Genomic DNA, 21,436 nt, shown 5'->3' on the forward strand with positions numbered 1-21,436 from the left:
AAAAAAACCCCACCTCCCCAAAAAAACCAAACCAAAACAAAAAAACACCCTCAAAAAACCTGAAGAGGCTCTGACTCCAATGAGTGACAGTTTAGGGACCTTTGAAAGCACACAGTAGGCTTAGAGACAGACAGGGTGAGGGTTGTGTGTGTCTGAGATACTGCCTCAGGCTCCCTCTGGTGTTTCCCCATCCTAGATCTTTCCATGTGAGGAATTAGACTTAAGGATACGGCTTGAGCTCAGGACAAAGCTGCACTGGATACAGGGACACAAAGAAACTGGGGCACAGGCAGGATCCTGTCCTTAAAATGCCAAACTGAAGGCTCCAAGCAGCAAGTAGAACAGGGTATGTATGTGGGGTAAGCAGTGGGCATCGGTGAGTCAGGGCACACACTCGGGGTGATGGGCTGGTGGAAACTGGAGTCCCGAGAGAAGCCTTTATTGAACATAACAATGGTGTTGGCACTTGAGCCTTCCGTGGGGACAGTAGAAACTGCAAGGCTGACTTCTGCCCCTTTGCTTCCCTTACTGTCTGCAGCACAGGCTGCAGGAGTAAGGTTTGGGGACAGGCAAACACTTGGGGGTGGAGTCTGGTAGAAGCAGGGTGTCTTGGCAAGCATCTTCTAGTCGGGTAATTGGGGCCAAGAGTCCATTTTTCATTTCTGTGACATGCATTCTCTGGGGTCAGGATTGAGGGAATTAGGGAAAGAAAAAGCCGCGGCCAATTGCTTGCAAGGAACCCAAAGACTATTAGAGTAGTCTAAGGATTCCTCCCAAGATATTAGGCTGTGGGATCCTGCCAGGGCTTCTTTTCTTTCTGTCTGAGGGATTACTAGTGGATTCTTGCTTTCTTCATTCAACTAATACGTTATCAGCTCTTATGTCGAAGGAAGCAGAGGAGGGCTGGAATTTGCAGCTGGCAGCTCTTACTCCACCTGTGTCCTGAAGTCGGTCCCAACACAACTTTTTTTTTTTTTTTTAAAACTCAAGTGCTTAAAGACTTCTTTGAAATGTGGGCCAGTTATCCAAGGAGGGGGAAAAACATATCCAGATCAAATATTTAACTTTGCTCTTGGTATGTTGAACTCACCTGTCCACAGTAATCTCTCAGGCATATCCGACAAGACTAACTTCATTGTGTCTCCATTCTTTCTGAGGAGGATGCAGATTGGGACCTGCCTAATGTTACAGTTCTGAATCACAGCCGGGGCCCGCAGGCTGGGTCTCTGTCCTCACCCCGAGCCTCTTGGAATTGTGGATTTCGAGGACAATAAACTCCTTTTCCAAAACACTGAAAAACACAGACCCTTCCCCCAATAGCTTGCTAAGGTGTACGGTTTGTGCAGGGTGGAGTGCTGTCAGTAAATTATTAAGGTTTTTAGCCATGGTTCCCCTAGCAGATTGGGCACGTTGCCATGGCGCGGAGCTGGGGGCCTGAGACTCCCTCTGGACTGAAGCAAAAGCCTGTCACTGCAGATAATAAAATCCCTGGGCGGGCGGCTCCAGAGAGTTTCACCTGTAGGATTCTGGCAGTTGTCGCTCCTTCCCTACCAGCTCCGCCCGGTCTCCTCCCCAGGGCGGAAGGTGGCCGAGCCCTGGTGGCCTGGGAGGCAGACGCAGGCGTGTTACCCAGGTACAAAGTTTTCAAGTGCGCTGCTAACGTTTTCCGAGCCGTGGGCCTCGGTTTCTCAATCCTATTAACATGCTCCGGACGGAGCGGGTTGAGGTCGGGATAATCTTGCGGAAAGGGGCTGGGCTCTACCAGCCAGAGAGACTTTCTGGTCTGGGAGGGGGGTGGCGCGCGAGCCACGCAGCCTGGGGCGGGGCGCCCGGCGTCTCCCTGGGTTGCTACAACAGACCCCACACTCCGCGCCAAGGCGGCTGCCGCGAGAGACCGGGACAGGTGCGGCAGGGCGGGTCGCCCTCAAGAGATCCCCTCCCCCACGCTGCCAGCGCCCGCGGTCGCATTTCGCCCCCGGAGCCCCAGGTCGACCGTGGCGCAGGACGGGGCGGGGCTGGGATCTGCACCCCCAAAACCTCCTGCCCTGCTGGGCGCGGTGCCGCTTGGTCCTCCCGGGCCTAGTGGGGTTCGCGATCTCAATTCCTCCCCCGGGCTTGGGCCCGCCCCCGGCGCGGGAGCCAGGTGAGACGCACGGGCGGGGAAGAATAGTGGGTGGCCCTCGGGCACCTAACCGGCTCCTGAGGCATGTGTGTGCCTCTGCATTCCAGAGGCAACGGCGACTGGGTCAGAGCGGCCCCGTACCCATAGAGGCTGAGGATGAGAGCTGGAAAAGAGGGATGCGCGCATGCAGGTGGGGCTTGCGTCTCTTAGGGGACACCCCTCCCCCAAAGACCCCTTCCCCGGGAAAAGGGCCAGTCACAAGAGCTTTTGAAGCAACCTGAGTGCAGAGCTCAGTAGTTCTTTGTCCCCTGAGCCTGTGAACTCTGCTTCTTCCAGCGCTTCTGATTCCTTCATCGGGTTAGCGCAGGTAGATCAGCCTCTGTTTCGGGCTGGGATCTCCTGTCCTGTAGAACGCCTATTTCCCCGGGACCTGGGCCATCAAAGCCCAGAAGAGGATCCGCCGCAGGGCCGCCAGGGGGCGCGCTGGGCGGGGACCCGCGCCCTGATCTCTCTGCCCCTTGAGACTTCCTGCGCGCGCTCCCTCTCAGACTCTGCCCAGTGCTGGCTTTGCGCACAATAGCAGCGGCAGCAGCTGGCTCCAGGAGGTCGGGGGTCGCACGGAGCCCCCGCCGGGTGCCCGACCCCTATCCGCCACACTCCCAAGTAGGGGTGTGGGGACCCGGCGGGCGCAGAGGAGCGGCCCCCACCTCCGTCCGCCGCTGCCCGTGAATTATGCAGGAGGCTGGCACCGGTGTTCGAGTTGCTCAAGTTTCCCTGGCAACTTTCGTCCAGGCATCCCTCCTCCGGCGCAGCGGGCAGCTCCACCCGCGCGCCCGGGGCCCCAGGCTTCTTCCCCGGGCAGCCTGGCCGCACAGCCCTGGGTACCCGGTTACTGTAGGGCTCTGGAAGACGCAGACTCAGACCACGCCCTCGCCCCCTGGACTGGGGCCTCTGAGGAAGCCAAGGTGCGACCCAGGTGATATCACCTGGTAAACTTCGTCTTGGGTGAAGAGGGTACATGCAGGACCTGTGCGTGCAGGATTTCGTTGCCAGGATGCTGGGGTCGCACCGGACCTGGCTTCTCGAGTCCAAGGGTGTGGGGCATCCGTTGGACCTCATCGCTGGGGTGTGTAGGGTGAGTCGCCCTTAACCTCTCTGACTGGTAGTAGAGGGCTAGGGTATCCCGTGAAACTTGTCTTCCTGGAGAGTACCAGGGTCGACTTGAAAACTACAGTTGGGGCGCAGAGGGGGTGGCTTCCCTGGAACTCCTCACCCATTTGCGGAAAGTACAAGGGGTTGCAGCATGAAACATTCTAGTTGTTCAGCTCCAAGTGAGTGGGGTGCTGCAAGGTTCAGGGTTGGGGGAGGGCGGTGTGCCCAGTAGGATAGAGACTAATTTTGATGACTGTGTTTTTAAAGGGGATGTGGGTTCCATCTGAGAAGATACTTTGGGCCCATGGGTTTGGGGGTCTCAGGGGCCTCCCCGATGGCTTATGGATAGCTTGCAGGCAGTCCTGGAAGCCTTCAGAGGACATCTGAAAATAGTGGTTTCCGCGTGGAAATTCGAGGTAGTAAATTAGGTAGATGTGTGACCTCTTTTTCGATCTGAAGTTTGAACGTTAATGAGGTCAACCACCTAATTAAGCTGAGCTTTGGCATGCAAAGATAATTTTGGAAGTTTGGGTTGGAGAATGGCTTGTGACCGCTAACTGGGATTGAACCCTGCACCTTGCTGACCTGGCCAGGGGAGGTTCAGCAGGTGGGTCGACCTCAGCTGCAGGCTCAGCCTTGACTCCGGTCCCACTTCAGGTCTGGCACCCTGCAGGCAGAGAGTGTGTGGCATGTCCACAGGGGCCCCTGGAGGTGCCTTAGTTGGAAACATTCCAACCACACGTAGGTGACACCAGGCTGAGTCTGGTGGAGACTGGAACCTTCCGTTGCTGCAGTTGAAGTGAGCCGAGAAAGGTCTTGGATTGGGGGAGAGGAGTGGTAGCCTGGAAAGGAGGATGGGACCAGGGTCACCGTTGCTTAAAGTGGGTAAGAAGAATAAAGCTGGCTTCATAGTGCCTGGAAGTCACAGCTCCCAGGGGTGAAGTGTTTTCAAGGAAACGGAACCCATTGTTTGTACCAGGGATTTTTCCAAGAAGAAGGAACTAAGTGGCCAACTGGGCGTTTTTTGGGCCTCTGTGTCAGGATGTGCAGCTGAAGATGGCTCCCAGGGATCCTGACCATAGTCCTCGGCAGATAGGGAATCTCTGCCTGGTATTCAAGTGCCTTTTAAGAAAGCCTTGTTTGTAGTTCAAGCCACTCATTCATTTATTTAACCCACCTCAAGGTTGCATACACAGCTAAGACCTTGGGATGGCTATTTGGGCCTGGGGATTGAGGTGCTGTCTAGAACATTGGATCATTGGGGTGGGGCACTGAGATGTGAGAGGCTTCAGCTGGACCCTGTGAAGGAGTTGGGGATAGCGTGGGGTTTTATTTTCCCTCATGAGAAAGAAAGTGTGACAGAAGAGCATGCTGGGAGTTGTCCGATCTGCAGGAAATCAGCCCTAGAGATGGAGCCTTATAGGAAGCCGGGTCTATGACATAATGAGCTTTGTTTCTTAATACTTAAGAGTCCTAAATGGCAGGGTTCTAGGGTCTCTACAGGCTCTGGTGAGTAATGGGGGCTTGTCCAAATGGCTGTGTGTGGGACAGAGCAGCTGTGAGGGCAGAGGACCCCTAGAGAAGTCATAGGTCTCCAAACAAGGCTATGGCCTCCCTACTGACCCCTTTCCTGATGCTACAGGACTTATGGCCTCAGTGGTTTCTTAGGGTGGCAGGGAGGTCTGGCCATAGCAGCCTGTTCAAATTTGCATTTTGACCTCATCAAGAGCCTCACCCATGGCTGTGACCCCCACGAGCGGTAACGTTGAGGAGGCTCATGTATGTTACTCATTTCGTGACCCTCTTGGTCAGGATAGAAGTGGGGACTTACATACAGGCCTGTCTTTCATCACCTGGGCACTGGTATGTGGATATGGGAAGAATGTAAACAGATCGAGAGATGGGCTAGGAGCCTGGTATCCCCTCCCTCCTAAACTTGTGATCTTTGGGCTGGGCACAGAAGCAAACCAGCCCACCCGAAAGAGAAGTCTGCCATCTTCTGTGGGGCGGAGATAAGCTGGGCATATTTTGCCCTGTTTTTTCTGTATTTCATTAAAATATGCTGAAGAGATCTTATCTAGGGGTCTGATGCTGCATATCAGGCCTGAAGTTGGATGAAGGTTGCTACTCTTGGGGCTTCGTGGCTGGTGGGGATACATGTGATTGGTTACATGCAAAGGATGGTTCCATGGGACTGCTGGGTGCTGTAGAGCACAGAGAGGCCCCTGATTGTCACGAAAGGGACAGAACAAACCACCTAGAGGAATGGGATGGGCAGGGCCTTTGCACAGCTGATGACCACCATACGCCTCACCTCGACCCTGGTGTACAGTGCACTCAGCAGCTGCAGAGCGGGCAGAATAAGCTGTTCTGCACACTGTCCATTCCTAGGCATCTTCATTATGCCTTTGCTGTTCTCCTGTCCCAGAACTCCTGGGGAGGACAGGGTGGGCTGACTTCTGTTCCCCCTTACAGGCCAGTAGCCTGAGGCTCTGGAGTGGTGCCACTTGCTCCCGGTTCCCACATGTAGTGAATGAGGAGCCTCAATTGTACCTTGGGTAGCCCCAGGGATCTCAGCCCACATTCTCACACCCTATCAGAGCTAAACACACATCACCCAGCGGGAAGTGCCATCAGAATGTGGCAGAAAATTAGTTGTCTTGTTCCTGTGGTGTGAAATGGAGTTAGTGGGCGAAAGCCGAAGTTTCTGAGCAGACTACTCGGTAGGATGTGCATTTTATCATTGTTGAAAGCTGCTTCTCGGAGCCATGCGACATGGCTCACAGGGTCCACTCGCGGCTCTGGTAGGAACATTGAGGTTGTCTGAGTAACAGGTTGCCCCTGATGGGAGCCTTCCTCCTGATCAAGGGGATGTCCTAGTCTTAGCCAGAAAGGGGTGCGGTGTGTCCCTTCTGGTTCCCAGAGCCTGCTCAGCGTCAGCAATGGGGTCTCTCTGGTGCCTGGTCTTGGGCCAGCTGCAGCATGCAACATTTCCTGAGAGATTAAGCTCTTAAAGCCTTCAGGAGAAGTGAGGTCCATGGGTTGGAGCAGTAAGCAGAGAGCTCTCTGATTGGCTGCCAGATGTCTCCTCTAAGCAGAGGACTAACACAGAAGGATGCTGTCTAAAATCCACAGTGCTTGAGTGTGCTTGCCCTGGCCCCAGTCCCTGGGCTCAGTGGGACTTTGGGGTTGACAGGCACAGACTCCCAGACTGGGTCTGTGGGTTCCACATGATGAACTGCAGGGGTGCTTGGTCTGTGGATTCCAGATGGGCTGCAGGGCTCCTGTCCCCTTTCTGCTGCTGAGCACCGTGGGATTCTGCCTGTAGAAGTTCCACGAATCCACTTGGAGAAGCTTCAAGTTTTGAGTAGGAAAGATGGATGGAGCAAGTCCTGAGATGCTTAGCTTAGAAGCCTCCACCTGGGAGACCCTCCCCCTCCAGATGCATCCATTAGAGATATAATTTTTGCACACTTACAGTGGCCCTGCTGGGCTGGAGCCAGGTCCCTCTAAAAGGCATTTTTCCCCTTCTCTCCTCTCTAAAAGCATCACTTTTAAACCTAGATATTGTGTCTACCCATTTCCGGACTGTTTTCTTTTGAGGCATTCCTACACCCAACAAAGCTAGAGCAAACTGCACGGTAAACCTGTTACACTCGCTCACATTCTGCTGTTAACCCCTGGTTAGACTTCTCACACGCTTGTGAGTCTATCGAAATCCTCCTAGGTTTGCATGTTTTCATTGGATGCCGGTTTGTCTTTAGTATTGTAGTTATTGATAACTGGGAACGATTGTTGGCTAACTCTTTTCTAGCACTGGAGTAGAGTAAATTACCATAGACCACCATGGCTCAATCCCCACTCTACTAAGACAAATGGATGAGATGGATGAGGTTTTATTTGTTTGTTTTGTTTTGTTTGAGACAGGATTTCTCTCTATAGCTTTGGAGCCTGTCTTGGCATTCCATCTGTAGACCAGGCTGGCCTCAAACTCACAGAGATCCGCCTGCCTCTGCCTCCCAAGTGCTGGGATTAAAGACATGCACCACCACGGCCCGACTTCAAGTGGATGAGTTTTATGGAGCTATTGGTGTTTCTTAAGCACTTTCTTTGCACTTAGGTCCTTGATGGCGCTGAGCAACTATTTCACTGATCCATGTCCCTAGCTCCTCCATCACTTGAGGATTCTAGGTGGGTGCCCTCTCACTGAACCATGCCCCAGCCCCTCACTAGGGATTCTAGGCTGGTGCTCTTCCACTGAGCTGCACCCTCTCCTCATTGGGGGATTCTTGACCAGTGCTCTCCCACTGAGTCATGTCATTATCCCATTACTGGGGGATTCTAGGCAGGTACTCTCCCACTGAACCATGCCTAAGCCCCTAACTGGGAATTATAGCAATCACTCTCCCATGGAGTCACATCCCCAGCCCTGTTCCCTTTATTCTTTATGTGGCTGTTTCCTCCCAAGAATTTTCATCAAATGTAATATGTTTTATGCTCCTGGGTCTTTTATTAATTAACCTAGCAACTCCTCAGCAAGAAAAAAAAAGTATATAAATGGATATTTTAAAGATTTCCTGTGACCTTAGCCACAGTCTGTGAAAGTCACTTGTAGATTGAGACAACAGGACCGTGTCTGCTGATCACGGTGGACCGGGTGCCGTTAAGACATGACAGACATTTAGACATGGAGAGGAAGAGGAAAAAACTGTGAGTGGCAGTGTGCTCTCCTGAGAAGGTTGTAGGCAGTGTGGTGTTTTGATGAGGACTATTACTGAATCAGCCCTTTGGTGTCCAGAGTTCCCTACCTGGGTATGATGCTTCCCCAGTGGGCCAGGAATGTCTTTTCTAGTGGAGCTCTTTGGGAAAGGGCTATGGGAAAGAGCTACCCCAGTGGACTTTCTCTGCATGAGCTATTTCTGGAGGCCTTTGTGTCCCCATAGACTAGAAGTCACCATCTAAATTTCCAAGATTTTTAAACAATGCACAGGTGTGTGTGTGTGTGTGTGTGTGTGTGTGTGTGTGTGGTGTGCGCGCGTGCGTGTGCACGCACACATGTGTGAGTATGTGTGTGGCGATCAGAAGTCATTATCAGGTGTCATCCTTAGGAATACTGTTCACCTCTGGTCTGTCATTGGCCTGGAGCTCACCAAGGGAGCTAGACTGTCTGGTCACTGAGTCCCAGTGATCCTTGTGTCTGCGCCTCCCCAGTGCTAGGATTACACACATGCTCCATGCATCTTAACATGACTTTTTGGGATCTAACTAAGGGTCTCATGCTTGCAAGTTCTTTACAAGCTGAGTGAGATGTCTCCCCAGCCCCCAAGCTGGCAAAATGCATTTTACCTGCATCAAGGTTTATTTGGGTAAGGTGATACCTGGGTAAAGGCAGCAACAGAGTGTCTAACTAGTGAGCTTTGCACATGCGTGACCTCTTGGCCTGGAGTTCACTATTACCTTGGGGATTCGAAAGCATTCTGCTCCCAACTTTGTGGGTTGAGGAATAGCCCGAATTTTGGACACAGAACTTGTGCTTGTGTTGTCTAGCCTGACAGTTGACTTGTGAGTTTGGAGCCTTAGCTTTGCGGGGAGTCCAATCCCTGGTCACTTCTGTGGGGAGAGGGATGCCCTGAGAGGAGCACAGGGGGCTGCCCCCGTGGTTCCCCAGAGCACACACTACCTGGGTGCTCTCATTAGGAGCTCCCTGCCTCAGTAACAGATGTCACTCCTCCCTTAGCTGTGGCAGATTACTCTGTGTATCACCCCCAAACCTTCTCAAGTCCCAGCAGTGACGCCTGGCAAGCTATCAAGATCTGACCCCCCCCTCCGCCCCCCCGTCTATCTACTGCACCTGGCATCAGGTGCCTGGGGATCCTGATTCCAGACTTCATCTCTCTCAAATGTCACTCAGCAATAAGAAGTCAGTAAACCCTTCTGGCCTGTTTTTCCTTCCAGACAACCTGCCACCATCTTTATGAGATCAGCTATGCCAGCTTGTGAGCGTCCATCAGGATGGGGCTTGTGACATTTCTGATTAGGAATGTCTTAGGGTTTCTGTTGCTGTGAAGAGGTACCCTGACCACAGCAACGCTTATAAAGGAAAACGTTTAATTGGGGCTGGCTCGCAGTTCAGAGGTTCAGTCCATTATTGTCATGGCAGGAGACATGGCAGCGTGCAAGCAGACGTGGTGCTGGAGAGGTAGCTCGGAGTTCTACACCTGGATCAGAGACAGCAGGAAGAGAGAGTGACACTGGGCCTGGCTTCATCTTCTGAAACCCTAGCTCACCCCCAATGACACACTTCTTCCAACAAAGCCACACCTACTCCCAAAAGGCCACACTTCTCGATAGTGCCACTCATTATGAGCCCATGGGGGCCATTTTCATTCAAGCCACCAGAGGGTATGAGGGTCACTGGACCCTTGCTTGAATCTGGTCACTCCTCCCAGCCAGTTCTGCTCAGATTGCACGTGCCTTGGTGTCTCAGGGAGGAGCTAGAGTATGTAGGCCAGGAAAGGCTAGGGAAAGAGGGCTCCATCTGCGCTTCTGTGGGGAAGTCACCATCCCTCCTGGGTGAAGGCTTTCCAGTGTGGCTACCCTGAGGTTCCCCTTGCTCCCACCATTAATCCTTCTGCGTGCTGTGTAAGCGAGCCCAGTAAGCTCACTGGTTCCTTGGGGTGAACTTGGGTGGCCTCGAACTTTAAGTTTGTCATTAGGACCTTGAGAGGGTGGACATTCTTTACGTCTTCCCCTAAGGAAGGGATTTAAACAGCACTTGCCATCAGAGGCTTTGGAGACCCAGCAGCTGGACACTCCGGGCCTGGGAGTGACGGGTTTCCCCGCAGGAGGCACAGACCTTATGCAACTCGGGTTGGCATTTCCAGGATGTTTGCTGAAGCTGGGTGCAGGAGGGCATGGGGGTGAGTGGCCATGGGTACATAGTGAATTTTCTATTGAAAACAAACACAGAGAGGGACATTCCTGAAGTCCTAGCCAGGCCAGGGATTGCTGTTAATAATTCTCTACACACAAGGCCAGATGTCTCACACCTGTTTCTGGAGCTCCTTGAGGGAAGAGGTGGTAACCCCACGATTCCTGGAACTCAGGGACAGGCCATTGTCAAAGCAACAGAAAACACCTACCTCTTGTTTGTTCTGAGTCTTTAGGGGTCCTGGTGGGGGCATGCCTCAGCCTCCTGCCTCTATGGCTCGTGCTGGGTGGCTGTGGATTTTCTGCCAAGTCAGGGCTGTACCCTCCTCTTGTCTGCTCTGGTCCTTTTGAGATGACCTGTTTTTGACAATGATTGGGGGATGTAGGAGAGACTATAGGTGAAGGGGTTGAGATGTGTATGTCAAAGCACCGGGCCACTTAACACTGCAACACGTATAATGGCTTCCAGTCTGGCTTCAGTAATGTGGAGCTAACCTCCTATGGCTGCAGCTTCACCCTTAGCTCAGTTTGGGCAGGGGTGGCTGTGGCCCTATATTAGCTACTTCTCTCGCTGCTGTGACAAACGCAGGACAGAAGCAACTAAAGAAAGGAAGAGTTTGCGCTGGCTCCCAGTCTGAGGATGCTGTCCATCATGGCCTGGAAATCATGGTAACAAGAGTGTGGGGCAGCTGGTCACATTGTATCCATAGCCAGGAAGCAGGCAGATGAACACTGGTGCTCATCTTTCTCTGTGGGACCCGAGCCCAAGGAATGGTGCTGCCCACACTCAGGGTGGGTCCTCCCATCTCCGCTAAGTGAACTGAAACTCTCTCGCAGGCATGCTAGTTGATTGTAGACCCCGTCAAGCTGACAGACAACATTAGCCATCACGAACCTGGTTTCACAGGGTGCTGCCCTCCCTCTACCTGCTCTTTAGGACAGCGAGGGTCATCTCAAGTCAAAAGAGTCCTCCCGGTTGTCTCCATCCATTTCTCTCTCTTTCTTGGACCTTCACAGTGGCCGTACTGGGAAAGTAGTCGTGATATTGTGGGGGGAGCTCTTGGTCGTTCAGTGCCGCATCATCCTCATCCCAGCCCTGAGAACATAGTTTCCATGACACCCTCCCTCTTCTGGGGTAAAGAGATGGAGGCAGAAAATACTGAGTCTGATAAAGGTCATATGGCTAGGATGGGACCAGGCAGTCACCCCCCATCATGAGAAGCCTTCGTCACTACATTTCCTGGGAGAATGCTGGCTTGTTTTCCTGTTTCTGATTGGAGGGAAATGTTGTGATTCTCAAACGTGGGGCCAAGACACCTAGGGTCTCAGGGCTCCTGTGACCTCTTACACCAGGATTCAGGAACCCGGAGAGTGTTGTGTGTCTGTCTACTGACAATGCTTTCACGGGTGGAAAGAGGACTGGGAGTATGACCCAGGGATAGAGCACTTGCTTAGCACAGGCAAGGCCTGAGTTAAATTCCCACCACTGGAAAAAGAGAGGGGGTTGTGGATGAGGGCTGGCGGTACAGTGTAGGCACAGCCCTGGATTCCATTCTTAACCTCATCAAAAAGTTAAAAAGGAAATTGTAAAAGAAAAGTTTAAATATGCGTTCATATTTTTAACATTAATATTAAAGTTATTAGTTGTTAACATAAAAATTCCCACAATATAGTAATTCTAAACAAATGAAATCTATTTCTTTAATTATTTTACATTTTATTTTACTTAATTGTGTGTGTGTCTGTGTATGCATGCGTGCATGAATGTTCACATATGGCCGTCAGAGGACAACTTGCTGAAGTTGGGGTTTGCATTCCACCATGTAGGTCCTGGGATCAAACTCAGGTTGTTCTGCTTGGTGACAAGTTCCTTTACACTGAGCCATCTTGTGGTCCCAACACAACTGTCATAGTTTTGTTGTCAACTTGACGTATCTGTGAAGAAGCAACTTTGATCCAGGAATTGCTTCCCTCAGATTGGCCTGTGTGCAAATCTGTAGGACATTTTTGATTAAAGATTGATGTGGGAGGGCTACACCCTCTGTGGGAAATGCCACCCCTGGGCACGTGATTCAGGCAGGGCTACTTAAAGCAAAACAGGTGGCATTTAATCCCAGCACTTGGGGAGTCTGAGACAATGTGGGTTTCTAAGTTTGAAACAGAGAGAGTTCTTGGACAGCCAGGGCTACAAAGAGAAATCCTGTCTTGGAAAAACAAAACAAAAAGAGCAAGCAAGCTGAGCAAGCCAAGCAAGTCAGGAGAAACAAGCCTGTAAGCAGCATTCTCCACCAGCCTTGCTTCAGTTCTTGCTTCCAGGTTCCTGCCTTGTTGAGTTCCTGTATTCACTTCCGTTCACGATGAACTGTAAGCTGTAAGCTAAATAAACCCTTTCATCTCCAAGTTGCTTTCAATCAGTTTTTGTGTAACAGCTACAGGGAGCAAACTAGAACACCAAGTATTTTCCAAAATGAAAGCAACGCTTAGAAGAACATCACTCCAGACTGTTTCTGCAAAGCTTCTGTATGGCCTGACCATGCAGCAGAGCTGGCCTCGTGTCTCTGCTGCCGAAACCTGCTGTCTCGGTCTCCCTCATGCAGCCTCTGGCACAGTCCACTGTACATGAAGCATGAGACGATTATTAAATTAATTACATCTTAATATTATTGTGAACATGATTTGAAAGGGCCATGGGGAGCCTTTAGTGTTTCCTGGATCACACATTGAGAATCACGGGAGTGAGCTGCTCAACCTCAAAAGCAGGACTTAGATTTGAAAGGCAGGTTTGCCATGTGGGAGTTGTAAGAGTAAATGCCTCTTTTCTTGCCATTTGAGATGTATTTGAAATTTGGTTTGGGGCTCTAGATGGTCACCAAGGGTCCTCATCTGGAGAAAAGGTTTCAGAATCTAGGATTGTAGGGGCAGGCAGGACCACCTTCCAGGCTGTAGAATGGAGAAGGCCGGATAGTACCTTTGAGGTCTAGAAGGTGGCAAGCAGAACAGTTGACCAGTTTTCAAAGAGACAAGCTGGATGTCAAAAAATTTCCTCCATTGGCATGGGGGTGCTGACTAGGCAACATTTACTCCCTCTTTCCAGGGCTCCAATAATAAACCAAAGTTCAGTTCCACCGAAGTTTACCCTGGGAACCAATGAACTTATTGCACTTACTTACAGGAGCACAGAGGACCCTAACGCAGCCACATGGCAAGGTCTATACACAGCGTGGGTGGTTGCTTCTGAACCGCTACAGATGGCTACATAGATGGAGCCTCTTTCCTAGTCCTTCCAGTGCCTATCCTCTGGCCCTTCCCAGAGGCTTTGAGGCCATGTGTAATTTAGGGCAGAGTTGCATACAGCTGTTGGGAAGTGTGGCTGGATACTCGGGTGAGGGTCCCACAAGCCTCCCCATCTCCTCCCTGACAGGGAATGCCAACAGTCACGTCCAGCCGTCATGACTTTCCTTGCAGAGACAGCCGAGCTCATGAGGATGACAGCTATTTGGTTTGGAGGGCATTGCCGTCCAGCAGTGGACAAGTGGGAACGGGATCTCAGCGAGGTCTCTGGCGGTGTTGACTGCCAGAAGGAGGATTGGTTGAAGAAGTTTTCCTGGAGCTGTGTGACGTGGGCTGGAGCCGTGACAAGATGGGCAGGGGTCAGGGACTCTGCCTTGTGAGACTGTCCAGGCAAGGGCACCGTTAGCGTGCACTGCCTGGAGTGGGAAAAGAACAAGAACAAGAAGGGAGTGGAATGTGGAGCCTGCAATGCACCATTGCTCTAACCTTGATATGGGTCAGGGGAGGGAAGTACCTGAATCCACCTGCAGGGTTGGGTGGGGTGGGTGACTGTCTTCTCTTTTGAAAAGATTTTCATTTGTGTGTGTATATGTGTGGGTATGTGAACCTGTGTGTGTGTGTGTGTGTGTGTGTGTGTGTGTGAACCTGTGGAGGTCAGAAAAGAGCGTCAGATCTCCTGGAGCTATAGTTCCAGGTGGTTATGAGCACCTGATGTGGGTGCTGGGAACCAAACTTGGGTCTTCTGCAAGAGCAAGCAAGCATTTGTAAGTGCTGAGCCATCTCTCCAGCCCCATGACTTTCTCCTTTAGATTTATTTGCTGTATTTTATGTGATGAGCACTTGTCTGCATGTATGAATGTGTACCTGTGTACCGTGTGTGCCTGGGGAGGGCATAAGAGGTCATCAGATCCCCTGGAACTAGAGTCATGGATGGTTGTGAGTCACCGTGTGGGTGCTGGGAACTGAGTCTTGGTCTCTGGAAGGATGGCAAGTGCTCTTAACTGCTGAGTTATCTCTCTGCTCATGGGACTTTTTTTCTCAAAGGCGTAACCATATTGTAAGTTCTGTGGCCACATGCTTGTATATGACCGAGGCTTGAGTAAAATCACTAATGACAGTTTATTTAAGCTGGTAAGATAAGTTGCGTTTAACACTTTAACTTCTCTCTGACTTGGTTTTCGACCATTGTGACAGTTCATATCTCCTGCTGTGCACCCTTGAGTCATCTTTGGCCTTCTGAGGCTCATGGGCTTCCCATCTCCACTACAGCATGGCAGAGCTTTGCACAGTCTCTGGCTATTTCTCACCCATGAGTTTTATTCCTGGTGTGGTGCTCTTGGCTTTTAGTTTCTGTTCAGTTTGGCGAGCTCCCTAAAGGAGTTCTCTAAAGAAAGGACAAGCCTTTCTTGTAGGTCAGTGGTAAAACACTCCTACAAACTTGTTCTTGTTGGGAAAATCTCCGTCTCCTTTTCACCCATGAAGGACAGTTTTGCTGGGTATAGCTGGTGAAAATCTGGTGAGTCCTATGAGCCTTCCTTGCCTATGAGGAGTTACTTTTATCTTTCCACCTTCAAAATTCTCTCCGTGTTTGATTTTGACCAAAGACCTTAAAAGAAGCCATGGCCCAAACCAATCCAAAGAAACTGAAAAGAATATGGAAGAAAATGCACCCAAAGAAATCCCATGGAGGCCCATAGCAGTCAAACTGAGTTCGTGTATTCTAGCATGACCAAAGGGAAATCGTTTCACAGGGATAAAGAAGCTAGGCAGTTCGGTCAATAGCACTGGAGACAGCAAAGTTGTTTTTGGATATCTGCCGGGGAATTGTCATTTGCAAGGACCTGCAGGACAAAGGCAGCATTGTGGAAGATAGTCCCTGGGAGGCTAGTGGAAGAGAGAACATCCCATGATGCTTGGGGCACGGGTGGAAGAGCTTCCTTATAGAGACTGACTGTGGGATGGACAGAGGGAACCATAAAGAGACTCCCTAGAGGCCTTGGCTCTGTAGCCTTCCACACCCTGCCTCTCCTGTTCTGAAGCCTGTCACCCGGAAAGGACAAAGAGCATCGGTATTCTTTTCTGTAAGACGGGAGACCAGAAGTGCTTGCATGCTAAGATTAGTCTAGGGAAGACACAGGTAGACAAGCTATCTCAGAGACTTCATCCAAGTGCTTGATGACGAGGCCCTGGTGACAATGTGGTTATAAACGGCTAAGTCTGTGGCTCGTGGGTTTTTTGACACCTCCCTCACCTGGCTTTGGTCATAATCTAACTTTGTTCTTCTGCTGGGTCTGGGCTGAGCACATCCTGGACAGCTGTTGGAAATGGGCAGGGGGAAATGGAAGGCTGTCTTTGAGGGATGGAGGATTGGAATATGGGGGACAGACATAGAATACAGAAAAATATTGCAGGCTGATTGCTGTCACCCCACCTGAGGGAGGAACACAAAGTGAGGGACCAGGGATCTCACAGGGCAAGTGCCTCTCTAGAGGATGAAGCAGTCCAGCTTAGTTGAATGTCCTCAGAAATCCAAGGTGATCCTTGGGGATAACTGAGTGCTGATAATTTTAGAGTTGACATCATGGCTGAAGCCGGGACATTCCCTGTCCACACACTTCTTAGGATACTGGCCATGTGCACTGAGACAATGGGCACAGGTGGTAACAGGCATACTGCTGGAATGGGTGTTTGTTGAATGAACAAGTTATTCACAATACACCAGAAATTCCATCGTTCACAGCTGCAGAAGACCTGCTCTGTGCCTGGCTCTGTATGCTGTGTCATTTGACTGCCACCAGCCACTGGAACTTTCTGTGCTCTAACCGGAATCTTGGCGATGCAGTAACAGGGAACAGGGCACAGTGGGTGTGTGAGCCTCAAGGTCATGCCTTCCTAAGCCTGTCTGTAGTTTCTGTGGTAAATGAGGTTTGTCCCAGGTTGGACCCTGTGAAGCCTGTTGCCAAGCCAGGCTCTTTGGGGCCTCGTCTGTCTTTCCAGACCAGCCTCTTCTCACCTCTGTGCTCCATAATGGGAAAGATGCTCCAGCCAATTGCAGCAGCTGCAGGGAAGGCCCTGCACTGCCTGGGAGGCGTGTCCTCTGCTTCCTCCTCCATCTAGGCTGGGTCCACTGAGCCATCTCTCCCTCTCCACGAGTTTAATTTTAAAATGTGATGATAAATGCTGCTGTTTTCTTAATTTCACTTTCAGATTGCATGGAGATAGTATTAAGGAGTGGGAGGGGCGGCTCAGTGGTTAAGAGCACTGGCTGCTCTTGCAGGGAACCCAGGATTGGTTCCTAGCAACCATCTCGATTTACAGCCGTCTGTAACTTCAGTTTCAGGGCAGCTCTCTCCCTCTTCTGGCCTCTGAGGTCACCACACACATGTGCTACACAGACATGCATACAGGCACACACCCAGAAACATAAAATAAAAATAAATAGATCTTAAAGGAAAAGAATGAAGACTCTGGGGCTTGGTGATAGAGGTCTTGCTTAATAAGCTCTAGGCCCCAGGTTCCACACTCACTGCCTTAGATACGCAGTGATGTTTGGATGTTTGGTGGTATCTTGAGCTGCCAAGCCTATTTATTGGTTGTAATAGTTTTTAGTGGATTCTTTAGGATTGCTATGTACAGATATTTCATCTTCTATAGATATTTTCTCTATTCTTCCCCTCCTGCCTTCCTCCCACCTTTTCCCTCCCTTCTTTCCTCTCTTTCTCCCATCCCCCCCTCATTCCAGTGCCAGGCAGTCCTGTAAGTCAGACAAGTTCTATGCCACAAAGCTTCATGCCAACCCTAGATAATTCTGTCTCTTCCCTTCTAATCTTATTTACTTATTTATTTTTAGTCTGCAATATATACTACAGAAGCAGTTTTTACATTTTTTATTATTCTTTGAGAATGCTGCATGTTTACAATGTGCTTTGATGATACTTTGATATTCACCCCAACACTCCTCTCCAACTTCCTCCAGACACCTCTCCCTCTCCTTCCCCCACCCCAACTTCATGTCTTCTTCTTCTCTTTCTCCTTTTATCATCCATGGAGTCCAGAGTTAGTGGTACCTGAATGCCCATGGGTATGAACCATCCTCTGAAACATGGTCAATCCACACAGGGCCGCATCCCTGAAAAAAACCATGATTTTCCTTTCCTCAGAAGCCAGACATTCTCAATAACTCCTCATCTGTCATGGCAGGGTGGAGGGTGGAGACTCCAAGGCTCTCTGTCACCCATGCTGGGATGCTGACTGGCTTGATTTTTCTGAAGGCAACCACAGTTTCCAAGTTCAAGGGTGCAATGGCCTTGAAATATCCTGAAAATAGCATAGTTCCACATTCTTTCCTGATTTCTGGTTCTTATAGTCTTACTGTCTCCTCTTCCGTGATGTTTCCTGAGCCTTGGTGATGGGGGTGTGATGTAGATGTCCCATTTGGGGTTTATTGTCTGCACTTTGACAGATTAGGAGTCTCTGTATTGACTACTATTCACTGCAAGAAGCTTCTCTGATGGATCTAATCTATGAGTATAAATATAAATATTTAGAGGCAGTTTGATACTGTATATATTTAGCCAAGTTCCCCCAACCTGGGTCCTGTGATCTCCCCGTCATGAATTCTAGGCCAGAATATCTGATGTATGTTTCCTCCTGTGGAGTGGATCTTAAATCCAAGCAGAAAGTGGTTGGGTCCTCCATAACATTCGTGCCACTATTACATTCACATTGTATTTTGCTGTGACCATCACCATCGTGGCCCACGAGGTTGACAGCTGGGCATACTGTTGAGTACATTCTTCCTCAGAGCCTACACAGCAGTTTTGGATGCTATGAAAGCTCTCCAGTGGGGAGGAAGCGTCTGTTTTGGTACCAGCTCACTTCCAAAGTATGTGGTGTCTTCAGCAATTGAAGCACAATTAATAAAAACTCAGAGACCGATATTGGGGTTCAATCTGAAGACCAGAAAAGAAAACCAGTCAGCTACTGATTCTTACTTCAACCTCAGTCCAAAAATGGTGATGCTGCCTCCAGGAAACCTCAGAATGAGACTGTGACTGAGAGCTGTCTCCTCGAGTCCTATAGTCCTCTCTAGTTCTGGGATTAAGGGCGTGCAGCACTACCACCTGGTTTCTATGGCAAGCTAGTGTGGCTACTGGGATTAAAGGTGTGTGTCATTGCTGCCTGGTCTGTAAGGCTGACTGGTATGAATGTTTTACTTTTCTGATCTTCAGGCAAGCTTTATTTATTAAAATACCAATGAAATGCCATACAAGCAATAGGGTCTTATCACTGGGTGCTAGTGGTAACCAAGAGCAGCAGCTTGTGTTGTTAGCAGAGGGAGTTCTTGGAACACCTCTGACCAACAACTGGAAGGGAAGACAGTATCCCTTACCCAGTGCTGGGGATTTGGACAACCTGTCGCTTCTGGGAGGACGGTAACTTCATTTAAAATATGTACTTTGATACATGACAAACTGGGTTTAGTTCCTGGCACTCATGTGTCATCACACAACAGTTTGTAATTCTAGTTCCAGGAGATCCAATGCCCTCTTCTGGCCTCTGGGTACCAGCCATGCATGTGGAACATATACATGTATGCAAGCAAAACATTCACACACATAAATAAATCTAAAATGGTTTAAAAATTAAATACATGATATACATATGTATGTATCCCCATATATGTGTATAGGTATGTATACCTTTATTTGAAAGCCTATACAATACTTAGAAAGAGACATGGTCAGTCATCCTCATCAACTTAGACCATGAAACCCAATATGGACAAATTAAACAGAACTGCCATATATGGGCCGCCCATTCATGCTTCAGCATTGCCAGGGCATAAATTTCATTCAGTTAAAAAATTTTTTAAAATAAAATACTAGGTTTACATGATTCTTTAGTATTGCAAGTCCAGGCTCAGGAAAATGGCACCTTAAATATCCACCGTTAAAAAAATTCAAATTTTAATTTGTTCTTTGCCAGTCTCATACGTAAATAATACATTTAGTCACACATCTTCACCACCACTTATCCCCATCCCACCCCGCTCAGTCCCTGCTCCACAAGGTGAGTCTACCTTCTACCTTTATGTCTGGTTTTGTTTTGTGACCACTGAATTTAAACAGGGTGTTTGTGTGGGCCCAGGCATGGAGCTGTCAGCAGGAGCATGGGCAACCCAGCCAAGGCTAAAACACTGAAAACAGGGACTCCTCCCCCAGCAGCCAGGACTGCCGGTAGCTGGGGGCCCATGAGCCTCTCCCTTCTCCAGTATTTTATTCCATTTCTTTGTCATATTGTCTTGCTGACCTCCAGGACAGGGTTGGGTAGCACTGTCAAGAGTGGACATTGGTTGGTCCTGATTCTGGGGGTGATGTCATCTCTCCCTCTGAGGGTTTGGTTTTGTAAAAACCCTTTACTGGGCTGAGGAAGTTCATAAGGCGTTGGAGCCAGCAAGTGCTTTTCCCACTGCCGTTGAGATGCTAATTGCCTCTTTGCCATGTATTCCATTAGTGTGGTGTGCAGCACTGAGTCCTGGACATTTTCCTCTTGGGATTAATCCTGCCTGGCAGGGTTCACTGTCCCCTGTTCCTGCTCCAGAACAGCTGGGATTTTCTCAGCTTCTGCAGGTGCATTCTCAAGAGGCCTTGGGATGTGGTGTAGGTTTGGAATGGGGATGGTACTGGCCTCTGACAAGTTGGGAAGTGTTCACTTCCATTCTCAGAGGAGATTGAGGAATCGGCCCGAGTTTCTTCGACACTTAGCATTTGTCGAGAGGCCACCTTGGCCTGAGGTTTTCTTTGTGGGAGTTTTCAAATGATTAATTCGGTTTCTGCTCATTAGAGATCTGCCCAGATTGTTTCTTTATGAAAATATTAAATTGTCTGTGTCTGTGTCTGTGAGTGCAGAAGAGTTCAGGGCCATGGAGGCCTGAGGTGTTGGGCCCCCTGGAGCTGTGTATAGTACCAGGTGGTTGTGGTTATGAACTGTTCAGTAGAGGTACAGGGAATGGAATCTGTGACTTTGTTTCCCATCCAAAGGCGTGCCCATTCGAAGTTGCTCAGATCCCTACTCCCTGTTTCCTGGTGTGGTCAGTTCCCAGTACTGTCCTTTCCCTTCAATCTCTGGACACCCAGCCTTTCCTCTTCTCTATCATTGGCCACCCGGGCCCCCATGCTTTCCTTCAGTAGAGAAAGGGTCTCTAGCTGTCCAGCTCTTCAGATAAGTAACTTGGCCCTCCTTGACCCTCCGTGGCTTTTCCAGTCTAGACTGGATGGAATTTGCTTTGATTGTCTTGTTTCCATTCCTTCTGGGCCCTTCATTTTAGTCTGCCTTTCTTTTTCTACACTTGTTGGACAGAAGGTTATGCTACCTCTGAGGTGAGATTTTTCTAGCAACTCTTTCATGTTGGGTGTTGAGTGCTTGCTGGGCAGGCGCTCTGCTGTGGAGCTGTGTCCCGGGCCTACTTCTTCCTTTCCATGTAGATACCCACAGACAAAGGTTCCCTCCTGAAGAATCCCCCATGGTTTGTTTGAATGGGGTGACGGGGTGTCAGAGGCAGCAAAGCTATGCTCGAGGGGCACATCTGTAATCACAGCACTTGGAAGTAGAGGAAGGAACATCAAGAGTTCTACGTCATCCTCTGCCACATAGTGAATTTGAGGCCACTTTGTGATACGTGAGAGCCAGCCTCAAAACATCAGGTGGGGGGATCTGGGGAGATGGCTCAGTGTTTAAGAGCACTGGCTGCTCTTACAGAGAACCTGGGTTTAGTTCCCAGCTCCTCCATGACAGCTCACAACCATCTGCGATTCCAGTTCTAGGGGCTCTGATGCCCTCTTATACATTCAGGCAAAGCACTCACACACATAAAATAAAAATAAATAATTAATAAACATTTAAAAAGGGAGCAGAAAAAAAGCAAACAAACACCCTACT

The 21,436-nt window shown here is 49.8% G+C and overlaps 1 protein-coding gene across 7 annotated transcripts in view; it reads left to right on the forward strand.

Annotated features, from left to right (window-relative positions):
- The first annotated feature begins 1,588 nt into the window (after nt 1-1,588).
- The window catches only part of Shank2 (SH3 and multiple ankyrin repeat domains 2), a 433,832-nt gene continuing 413,984 nt past the window's right edge, over nt 1,589-21,436 (forward strand). For 2 of the 7 annotated variants that reach the window (XM_038318207.1, XM_038318267.1), the window contains exon 1: nt 2,678-3,257. The gene's annotated coding sequence lies outside the window, so the exon portion shown is untranslated. Of the gene's footprint in view, nt 1,634-1,845; nt 2,144-2,201; nt 2,313-2,677; nt 3,258-4,089; nt 4,160-21,436 lie in introns of those variants that run through there. The other 5 variants (XM_038318246.1, XM_038318236.1, XM_038318225.1 and 2 more) reach the window with 5 other exon arrangements.

This window comes from Arvicola amphibius, chromosome 1 (assembly GCF_903992535.2).
Source record: "Arvicola amphibius chromosome 1, mArvAmp1.2, whole genome shotgun sequence".
In the NCBI taxonomy this organism is placed as follows: Eukaryota; Metazoa; Chordata; class Mammalia; order Rodentia; family Cricetidae; genus Arvicola; species Arvicola amphibius.